Here is a 10,604-nt window from a genome sequence, read left to right as displayed (position 1 = left end):
TTACGAGTGAAAAGTAAGTTCAGGAAGTGGCATTACAGCACTAACGACAAATTTCCCGCGTTATTACATCCAGACAGCCATTTAACTAAATTGATTATTTGGGACGCCCATGTAAAGTTGTTACATTCAGGTTGTTATTCTGCGTTAACTGAGCTCAGAAGGTATTATTATATCCCTAAACATTTTTCCGTTGTCAAGAAAGCTCTCAAGCAATGTGTTCATTGTCGTAGATTCAATAATCGCACCACAAAATTAAATCATAATTCCTACAGAGACTTCCGGTCGGACCTTGCTGCTGTTCCCTTTGCAAATGTCTTTGTTGACTATCTAGGACCTTTTAACGTAAAAAATGAAAAGGTGACACAGAAAATTTGGTTATTGTGCACAACCCGTCCTTGGTCAAGGGCCATTAATCTAAAAGTCTGTAGAAGTTTGAATGTTTCAGATTTTCTTAGAGCTTTTCAATTACATTGTTTTGAATATGGCATACCCCAGCTGTGCATCAGCGATTTAGGAACGCAGTTGATAGCAGGTGCTAATATTATAAGCTCTTTTATTAATGACTTTCAGATGCGATTATATTTTGAAGAAAACATTGTGAAACCTGTATCTTTTCAACAATATTTTCAGGGTTGCAGGCTGTTGGGTTCTTTGGTCGAGGTGTGTGTTAAAATGGTTAAACGATTAATCTTTGGAGCGATCAAGAACAACGTACTTTCGTTTTATGATTTTGAATTTCTTGTGTATAACAGTACATCTCGTTAATAGACGACCCATAGCTTTCAAAGAGGCTGTACGAGGCAATAACATTGATGATGTACCCGAGCCTATAACACCTGAACAACTTATCAGGGGATATGAGTTAACCTCATTAAATTTGATCCCTGAGTTACAGCCTTTTCCGGCAGAAGGTCCAGATTTTCATCCTGCTAAATCTAATATTTCGGACATTTCTAAAAATTATACCAAATTATGTAAAGTTAGAAATGTGTTATTAGATACCTACCATAATGAATTTTTAGGTACTCTAATTCATCAAGCTGTTGATAGGAAAAGCAGATATCGTCCCATTTCACATAACTTGTTAAAATAAGAGATATCGTACTAATCAAAGAAGAATATACTAAAAGAAGTAATTATCCATTATGAATTATTTTGCAGAATTTTTCTAATGATCTGGGTGAGGTTACCTATGTTCTAGTCAAAAAGGGAGGAACCGGTCAGATCACCAAGATTCGTGTTTCTAACCTAATACCCACGCTGGAGGATACTAATTTTGATCATGGTAACACTTGCCCCGAAAGTCAGTTCTTGAGTAAATCCTCACGTCCTAAAAGGAAAGCTGCAGAGACCAGTGAGGCAAGGACAAGACAAATGTTTCACTAAATTAATTTTATTGTATATAACTTTATTAAATGTGTATAAGTTTTCATTTTACTGTATTGTCAAAACATATTTTGTACATATAATTTCTTTTTTGGATGAAAATTTTTTCGTACTTTGGAAGAAATTTCCATCCTCCCCCCTGGACTATACAGAATTCCAGTTATTTCTAGTGTACTTTCCTACGGCGGCAGGAAGGATCCGTAACTATTCAAGTTTGTTTATTATTATTTAAATACTTGGTACACCCTACTGTCCTTCCTGCAGCCATAATGATAGTTGGCAATTATTTGACTCCTCCTCTTTTTGTATTCTTCTTGTTCCGAGGGAGCGTCGAGATCTGCCTATAAATAAACAGAGATTGTTCTGTCACAGCCTGAGGGCAGTTATGCCAGTCTTGCCGTTGAGCCAGTCTTCAGTGTAAGCCAGGATAAGCCAGTCTTCAGTTGAGCGAGTCATCGACAAGTATGATGTAAATTTATGGCTCTGCTAAAATTACTTTTTGAGCCAAGGGTCCCTCACGAGGCATCTGTACTGTATATTTCCCTGTGACTCCATATTTTGGACGGCATATTTGGCGGCCACCTGGATGTTCTCTGGCCCCCCAGTTTATGGTTCATCACGATCTCGGACTTCACCTCACCTCAGTGGATGATTCCGTCTGGACATACTACAACGTTCTACGAGCATTAGAGTCAATCACGTCTCGCTCGGATGGATTACGGTGAGTACCAAGTATTGTTAGGGCAAATACTTAATGGTAACCGTAATCATCTCTTTGAGCCTTTGTTACTGCCCTCTTAATGATCTTTCTGCCTGTAATTGGTTAAGTACTATTATTTTTGTTTATTACATATTTTATATTGAAGGATTTTTCTCGTCAGTGGTTCTGAAGCTGTGCTGAAGGTGTTATTCCTTTTAGTATTGTAAATAAGTGGTAAGCTAAGATTTCGTTTTCATTGTCATAAGTTAAAATACACGACTGAAGAATATTATCTTTCTGTAAACAGTAACTTATATGGGCGTTACATCATTTCAGGATAGGGTTATTATCCAGCATTGTAATATGGTTATCTGGCTTAGTTTTTCCTGTCCTTGACCTACTCGCAGTTAAGGTAACACGTTGACCTGTGCCTATATATAAGTGTTTCTTGTAATATTCTTCTTATATATCAGTTAATATTAAAATTCCAAGGTTTTGCCATTTATGTAGGTTTTCATTATTTCCAATACAGGTGTGGAGGAGAAGCTGATCCTGGAAGAGGAAGAGCCCTGTGTTATGCACTTGACAATTTCATATTATTAAATACTAACAATTTTCCCAGATGTGTAAATTAACTTCCCTTTAACAATTTATAACAAGGTGTTTATACAGTTTTCAGCTTAATTGCAGTCAACATTCACGTATACATCGTAGGGAAAAATCAATTAAATAAGAACCTTTCCTATGAAAAACCCTCATTTCAATATGGCTGGAAGCAATTAGATAATGACTAGATTCGGTATTATTCAGTTTATTCAAACGACGAAAAATTAGAGGGAAATATTTTGAAACATGGGCTTTACAACAACAAAAACAAAATTGAAAAGGGACATTTACTTTAACACATTTCTAATCACTTATGGCATCAATTAGTTGTTTCCCTCCATTATTTCAAATGCTTCATTGTTAAATAACATTATTAATAAGAGGACCATTTAAGTAACATCGAACGTAAAATAAAACATGATTTTTCTGGATATTTACGTATTTTGTGATGGAAAACTTCTGCCTAAGTCAGGCATCTTCGAAGAACTTTTGTTCTTGGCAGCAATATCCCTCACTTTATGAAAAGGGGACTCAAAGCTTATGCTGAAGGAAAATAAAGCTTATGATAGGGGCCTACTGCACTAAAAAAGACATTTCTCTTGGTTTATTTTGTCTCCTATGGAACGCTCCATTTTACAGCTCTCATAACTGAAGAGAGTACCATTCTTTCTTAAACTCACAAAGTAATAAAAATACTACATAGTTCACAAAAAATATCTTTATGTCGAGTTCGTAAGTCATGTACTTTAATGAGATATCAACCATTAGCAATATGTAACACGCAATTCTGAATTATTTTCTTAGTGCAATGTAAATGAAATATTATGTCAATAATACAGCTTTCTTTAAGTCATTATGGAGGATAAAAAGAATTTAGCAAAATGCCATCAGAAATTTTCGAATTCTTCGGACTTTTGCTATATGTTTGTTACGACAAATCTATATCAGAGAGGGAAGCATATCAACAACCACTCAGTGGTTTTGAACGTCGACTGTAAATCTTTGGAGTGAACTGTCGAATGTTCGACATTTGTAGCTTGATGTTAGTATATAAATCACGGTGAAGTTATAAAAATTCATAAAAAGAGCTACGTGTTCCAAACGTGGCAATCAGCTGTCACGGTGGGGGTGGGTTGATTCCAACGCTACGTACAAATCCCCTCACTCGACAGTAAAAATACAAGTCCGGCATTAACTTACACCTCTCATGATGGCTCAGCGGTTTTGAACGTCGACTGGAAGTCGTTGGAGGGTACTGTCGAGTGTCCGAGACACTTAGATTCCAATCCATTTATCACTTATAATTCCCCTTAGGTGATATTCCCGAAGTAGCACGATTTGGACATTAAACCTTAATTAAATAAAAACCACGCGAAATCTCTCCGTTGTCTCCAGGGGTACAGAAATTAGACTGCTGTTTCTTTTTCAGATTAAGAGAAACTAAAATAGACTTAGCAGTCATAAGACGGTCCCATTTTGGCTAAGTTAGTGTGATTCCTTTCCAGTAAAACCTATTCCTTTCAAAATGCTTATCGGGTCTTCAAAAAGTAAGATAATATTTCTATCATTATTATTTTTTTTTACATAATTATTTCAAATAACCTGGATGTAAACAACCTGCAGAAGGTATAGACTAACTCTTAATTTCTTCTGAACATATGAACTATTGTCGAGTGATGATAGCTGGGAGAGGTATTATTGTCAGATTCATAAGAAAAACCTAATCTTCCAATTGTTTTTTTTTTTTTTACGTGAAAACGTTTCTATAACATTCTCGGACTTTAGCCTCTTGATAGTTTTAATTGTTAATGCTTGTCTCCTTATTGAATTTTATTTTTTTTTATGCACTGTTTAGCATGCACTTATGATACCCTTTGTAGAATAAAAGTTTTCATATAAATTTAGTATTTTTTTCCGTGTTGACAGTTTTTCACACTACCAAGGACAAATAACCTATTCAATTCCGCAAACAAAACTTCACTTGTAAGACTAAGTGAATACTCTTGTCATATTCATACACATCCCAGCATAGAATCTTGAAATATTCATGCATCTCACGTGGAAAGACGTGCAGTACATGGTAGACTAGATATGCATTCTGTTTTGTTGCACGAGTAAATCAATTATAGTGAGATATTTATCCTGTCTTACATTTCTTGTGAAAATAAGGACAAGGCTCTCGAAGTTCCGGATCGCCCTTAATAGTGATAATTTTAATACAAATGTAACTGGTTTAAATAGCAGAACAGGCATACCTGTTGGTGGCTATTTAATTGGGGTAACGTTCATGTCATTTTTATCAAACTGGACTAAAAAAAAACACATCCAAGCATATTCTCAAAAAATGTTCAAGGCGCAATGTGGCTAGAACGTTAAAATTGTCTAAAATCCTTCAGTAACGTGTTACCTTTTAGAACCGTTGTCTTGAGAAGGTCAGTTAAACTCAATAACAAATGATGTGAAGCAAACATATGTCCAAAAACGTTTAATATCTTATCAAATACTTTGACATCCCCAAAGATGAATGAGGATACCGCGGTTATGACACCACAACGAAGGACTTTTCAGTGTATGGGTCTCAGAACCCTTATAACATCCAAGGCCAGTATTTTCATTCTTAAACTTTTGGTTATCATAATTGTGGACATATATGATAATATTATGTCTTACGTAGAAATATTAGGTACGGGAATCAAAAAAGATTTTCCCCCACTGCTGCCAATGTATGTTCGAAACAAATACAAAAGGAAACTCTATAAATTTCATTGTATCTTATGGTAAAGCTTTCTTTTTTAGACTAAAATGAGGCTTCCCTGTGCAAGTATTTTTTGTAACGACGTTCAAGGAAACAAGTATCTAGCCTTTAAGCCTCATCTACAATCCAATCAATGTTTCCCGCATGGGGGACGCTATCAAAATTTTTTTACATACAATAACCCTCTTTTTACTTAGAGTCTGCTGTATTTCTGTCTAAATGTTTGTCATTTTAAGTTTTAGAAAAATTATTCCAATAAATTCTTTTAACACATCGACATATCTGTCTATCTCATTTCTCCAGCGCAGATTCTAAAGGAACCTCAAAATAATACTAAGTTTTTTTTTTTTTTTTTTTTTTGTTATCTGCTTTTCTTAAAGATTACTAACACTGTTCAAAAAAATTTCTGTTCGTCTAAGTGTAATAGTCATTTCATTTTATGAGTGGTTTTGTTATAACGCCAATATTTGCAGAACATTTCCTCCAAGCAATCTGCGTGGCAAAATTATCAAAGGTTTTTTACAATTACTTCTACTAAATCGTAGTGTACTGATTTTTTATTCTCTTCTTTCGTCTTCGTCTATTTATTCCGGATCGTCTTATGACTGCTAAGTCTATTTTAATTAAGACTGATGAAAGATCTGGAAACTGTGGCTACTCTTTAAAAATCCTTGTAAGAAACGCTTGCTTTAACACAGCCATATTTCGCCTTACTTCTTAAAAACAATCAATACTGATCAAGAGAATTTCCATAAAAACTATGTTTCTTACTAAACCGTGTACTACATAACAACATGTTCTGCAACACAAAAGAATGATCTCAAAACAGATTAGCCGAGAGAAAAATAAAATGCTACAAATAAGAGTCAACAGATACAAGAGAATTTTGCAGGAATAGAGTCAAACGCAAAAGGTAGACACAGACCTTTACCTTCCATGAAAGCTAAGAGACAACTATTGGAACGTCAATACTCCTCTCTCTCTCTCTCTCTCTCTCTCTCTCTCTCTCTCTCTCAAATGTTAGAGTGGTCCTCGTCATTTACTTAAACGTAAAAGTCTTCGGATCTCCAAACAGAGAATATTGCTTCCAAAAAGTTCGGAGAAGAGAGTTAAAATGAACCCATGATTGAAGCACAAAAGAATTTCCGAAGACCACCTTGTGCTCACAAAGGAGTCTTTTACCTCACATTTTGTTATATGCATCCATTCACGAAACGATGACTTGGGAAACACTCTAATGTCTCTTCCCGGAAACGAACAGGATTTCAGATATACATTATTTTCATACCCACTGAATGGCAAATTATCATGAAATATAATGATGAAATGCCTATATAGCTAGGAAAAAATAAGATACATGAATTAGGCATATACCTATGGGTAGACCAGGCAATTTCGCCGGTGAAAGTGTTTTTCATTTATGACATTATTTTCTGTTAAAGTAATACTTTTACAATTTGAGAAAATAGGCAAAACTCTAAAGGTGGTTATTTAATAAATAATTAACAATTTCAAAATGTAATTTTATAAAACTCTGAGGCAATTTACTGTTTGATATATTATTTCTTCTCATGATCTAGTACATTTCTGAAAAAGCTACATTTAAAGATAAATATTAGTTTAACTTATAATACAAATAAAGACCATATTTTACATTGCGTATGTTTACACATATGTAAGCCAATATAAAGCAAAGTATATTTCCAACAGAACATACCGTTTCAAAGGAAAAAAAATTAAGAAGGGATAACCAAGTTAGAAGAGTAATGTTTTATATTAATGTTCTCCATGATGTCGAATTCTTTTCATTTACACACGATGGTAAGGTTGATCTAATCCAAATTAGAGTATTGAAACTCACAGGTAGCTAAAAAAAATTAGCATCCTGCTATCTATCTACCTATATACCTGCATGTATACATACATACATATATATATATACATACATACATACATACACACACAATATATATATATATATATATATATATATATATATATATATATATATATATATATATATATATATTATATATATATATGAGTATACAGTATGTAAGTGTATGTATGTATGTTCAAAAAGTCACAAGAGATGCACATGATTTAGTGTAAGCGAAAACCACAGGAAAGTGGCAGTCAGAAATAAAAAAATTCTATTTCATTCTGCTGTGGAACGTACATTAGATTCTTGTTTAAATGACGTATTCGATCAAACTTTCTTCCAGGTGTTGATAGATGGCCTCAGTGCCAACTTTTTCAGATAATATAACAGGCCAAATCCAGATGTGAGTAATAATTCTTAGCTCGCCCAAGGTAATTCGTAATTTGTTTAATAGCCCTTACAATAGTTCTTGAACTAGTGAATGACATGTTATAGAAAGCTTTTTTTTAGTTAAAAGGAGTATACATAAACTTATATTGGTTACGAAAATTTTCATGAAGTCTTTGCAGAACAATTTAAAGCTTGAAACGTTAATATTTCCCGTGGAGATGTGTACAGTGCAAGTTGATTAGGCAAAATCATATCATTCAATGTATCTTTCTACTTTATTTCGATATGTATTGAATCTGATATTCCTTGTTTACTTTTATACATTTTTGAGTGCTATATTTCATTGTAATAATAATAATAATAATAATAATAATAATAATAATAATAATAATAATAATAATAATAATAAAAATAATAATAAAGGGCAGCTGTGGAAGGAAATCATTAACAGAAACGTTATTAAATAGGAATTATTATAGAAGTTAAATTTTTCCTAACTTCTCAGCTTCTCTGTTTCTCAAAGAAGTGATTGGTATTTGCATCCTTAATTGGGAAGTTCTCCTGATATTAGCATGTATATTTAATATACTTGGAATTTTAATATATTTGGAATTTTAATAGACTACGTAACTAAATTTAAAAGCCACATGCTTCTGTTTAAGTTTTTTCGATATATAAATTCACCTACTGCATTTTTATAATTGACACATGATACAGACGCCTTCAAAAGAGGCAAGTTTAAGAAAAGCCTCCCAATACATTAGAGTAATACTCCTGAACAGATGAATAAGTCAATCAAATTCAGAAGGAAAGTCCAGGTGACATATAAAGAGGAGATTCAGCTTCACAGAAGCAGAACTCGAACCTTGCATGCAATCCACTGATTAGTTCTTCGCCCAGAAATCCGTAAACAAGCAGGGGTTGTATTTCCAAAACATTATTCAAGATATTGTATGAGTGACAGAGGAAGAGATGGAGACAGTTATCTACATACATTATGTTGAGATTCCGAAGACGGGAGGAAAGGATACGATGATGATTACTTTTCGCTCAGTTTATATTTCATATTTAACAATATCTTATAATTATTCCTTTAACTTGGCATTATACAATAATATTTTTGTATTCTTGACTATATGTATTCAATCTTGGCCAATAATGATTTCAAGAAATGTCATTGCAAATGTCATTTGACTTCAAAGGCGATGATGAAATTATGTAAAAGCTACAGGGTCTTCCCTCAAAGCGTTTCGGAATCCTTCTGTGATCGATTTCAGACGTCAAATGAAAGGCGAGATCAAATTAAGCAAAAATCAAATTACGTCAAAGTTGCATACAAAATTTATATGTTGTATTTTTTTCCTTAAAACTTTCTCCTGTAAAGTTGCATACATACATTATATATATATATATATATATATATATATATATATATATATATATATATATATATATATATATATATATATATATATATATATATATATATATATATATATATATATATATTATATATATATATAAATGTATGTATGCAACTTTCACAGGAGAAAGTTTAAAGGAAAAGAACACACCGTATAAATTTTCCGCTTATAACGTAACTTGATTTTGCCTCGGTCGCCTTTCATTTCACGTCTGAAATCGACCACTTCCAGTACGATGCCCCACCCCATGCGCCTTTCTTTCATCCTCACCACAAGCCAATCAGAAGGTCGAGATCTTAATTGCTCTAGACAGAAATTAAAGGGTTTTAAAAAAAAGTGGTGATGTTGTAGACTTAATCCTGCACTTTTTTGCATCTTTCGATTTGTTTTTGCCGTTCCCTCTATTTTTTGGATTTTCTTACACATATGACTAATATTTAATCTCTGATATGAAAGATTTAATGATGCATTCCAGAACTTTCTGAATGCTTTTTGATTGTCTTACTTTGTTATAATTTAGGACCTTTATTCTCGATTTGGTTGTGCTCATGAAAAATAATTTGCTGCTCTCCTTGTTAATGATTTTGTGCCTAATTTATCCGAAAGTGAAAAAATCATAAGAGAATATTAATGAAGACACTCTCTGTCGGTTATGTTTTTCTCAAGTTGCCAGTCTTAAATAAATACAAGAACTGGATTTTTTTTTTTATGTCCATCATCATATCTCTTGTAATAACTGAATGACTGTCTCAGATTGACATGCATGTTTAATGTTTAATGCCGTAGAGAAATAGACAATAGAGATTTGGAGTTTTTATTAGCATCCCCACAAAACAGTAATCACTGACATGTGTGCTTATCAGTAGTTAACCGATGAAGAGGGAGACATGGACGCTCTGTTGACTGAATTTTTCATTTCTGCAAACTTTTGACAAAATTTGAATCCTGAGTCACTAGTGTTACTTTTTCTTTTCAAGTGCAACATGGTTTATAGGACGTTCCAAGAGACAAATAATCAAATATGATAATCAAATATGGCAAATATTTTGATCACCAAATGAGTACAGATATGGAGGAGGCATTAGGAGTAACTCTTAAACCAGCAGTTTCTTATAAAAGGTCTTTATGAAATTACACAGGGTAGAATATGGTATTAATTGACCTGACAGATGTAGGCTGATTCTCTGTAACTGTCAGAGGACAATAAATACAATTTCAGTAATGAAATAAATATTAATATGTATATGAAAGATATAGTAATCATATTAATGGTGAAAATTGTAATGTTCATATATATATATATATATATATATATATATATATATATATATATATATATATATATATATATATATATATATATGTGTGTGTATATATATATATATATATATATATATATATATATATATATATATATATATATATATATATATATATATATATATATATATATATATATAT

At 32.6% G+C, this 10,604-nt stretch overlaps 1 long non-coding RNA gene across 1 annotated transcript; it reads left to right on the top strand.

The window, feature by feature from the left end:
- The first annotated feature begins 1,757 nt into the window (after positions 1-1,757).
- On the top strand, positions 1,758-4,807 carry LOC136849522 (uncharacterized). Its single transcript, XR_010856303.1, has 3 exons — positions 1,758-2,107; positions 2,423-2,498; positions 2,619-4,807. It is a non-coding gene; the product is annotated as an uncharacterized lncRNA (long non-coding RNA).
- Positions 4,808-10,604: the final 5,797 nt, after the last annotated feature.

The sequence above is a fragment of the Macrobrachium rosenbergii genome, chromosome 2, assembly GCF_040412425.1.
Source record: "Macrobrachium rosenbergii isolate ZJJX-2024 chromosome 2, ASM4041242v1, whole genome shotgun sequence".
Classification (NCBI taxonomy): domain Eukaryota; kingdom Metazoa; phylum Arthropoda; class Malacostraca; order Decapoda; family Palaemonidae; genus Macrobrachium; species Macrobrachium rosenbergii.
The sequence above is the reverse complement of the archived record's forward strand: the minus strand, read 5'-3'. Positions and strand labels throughout refer to the sequence as shown.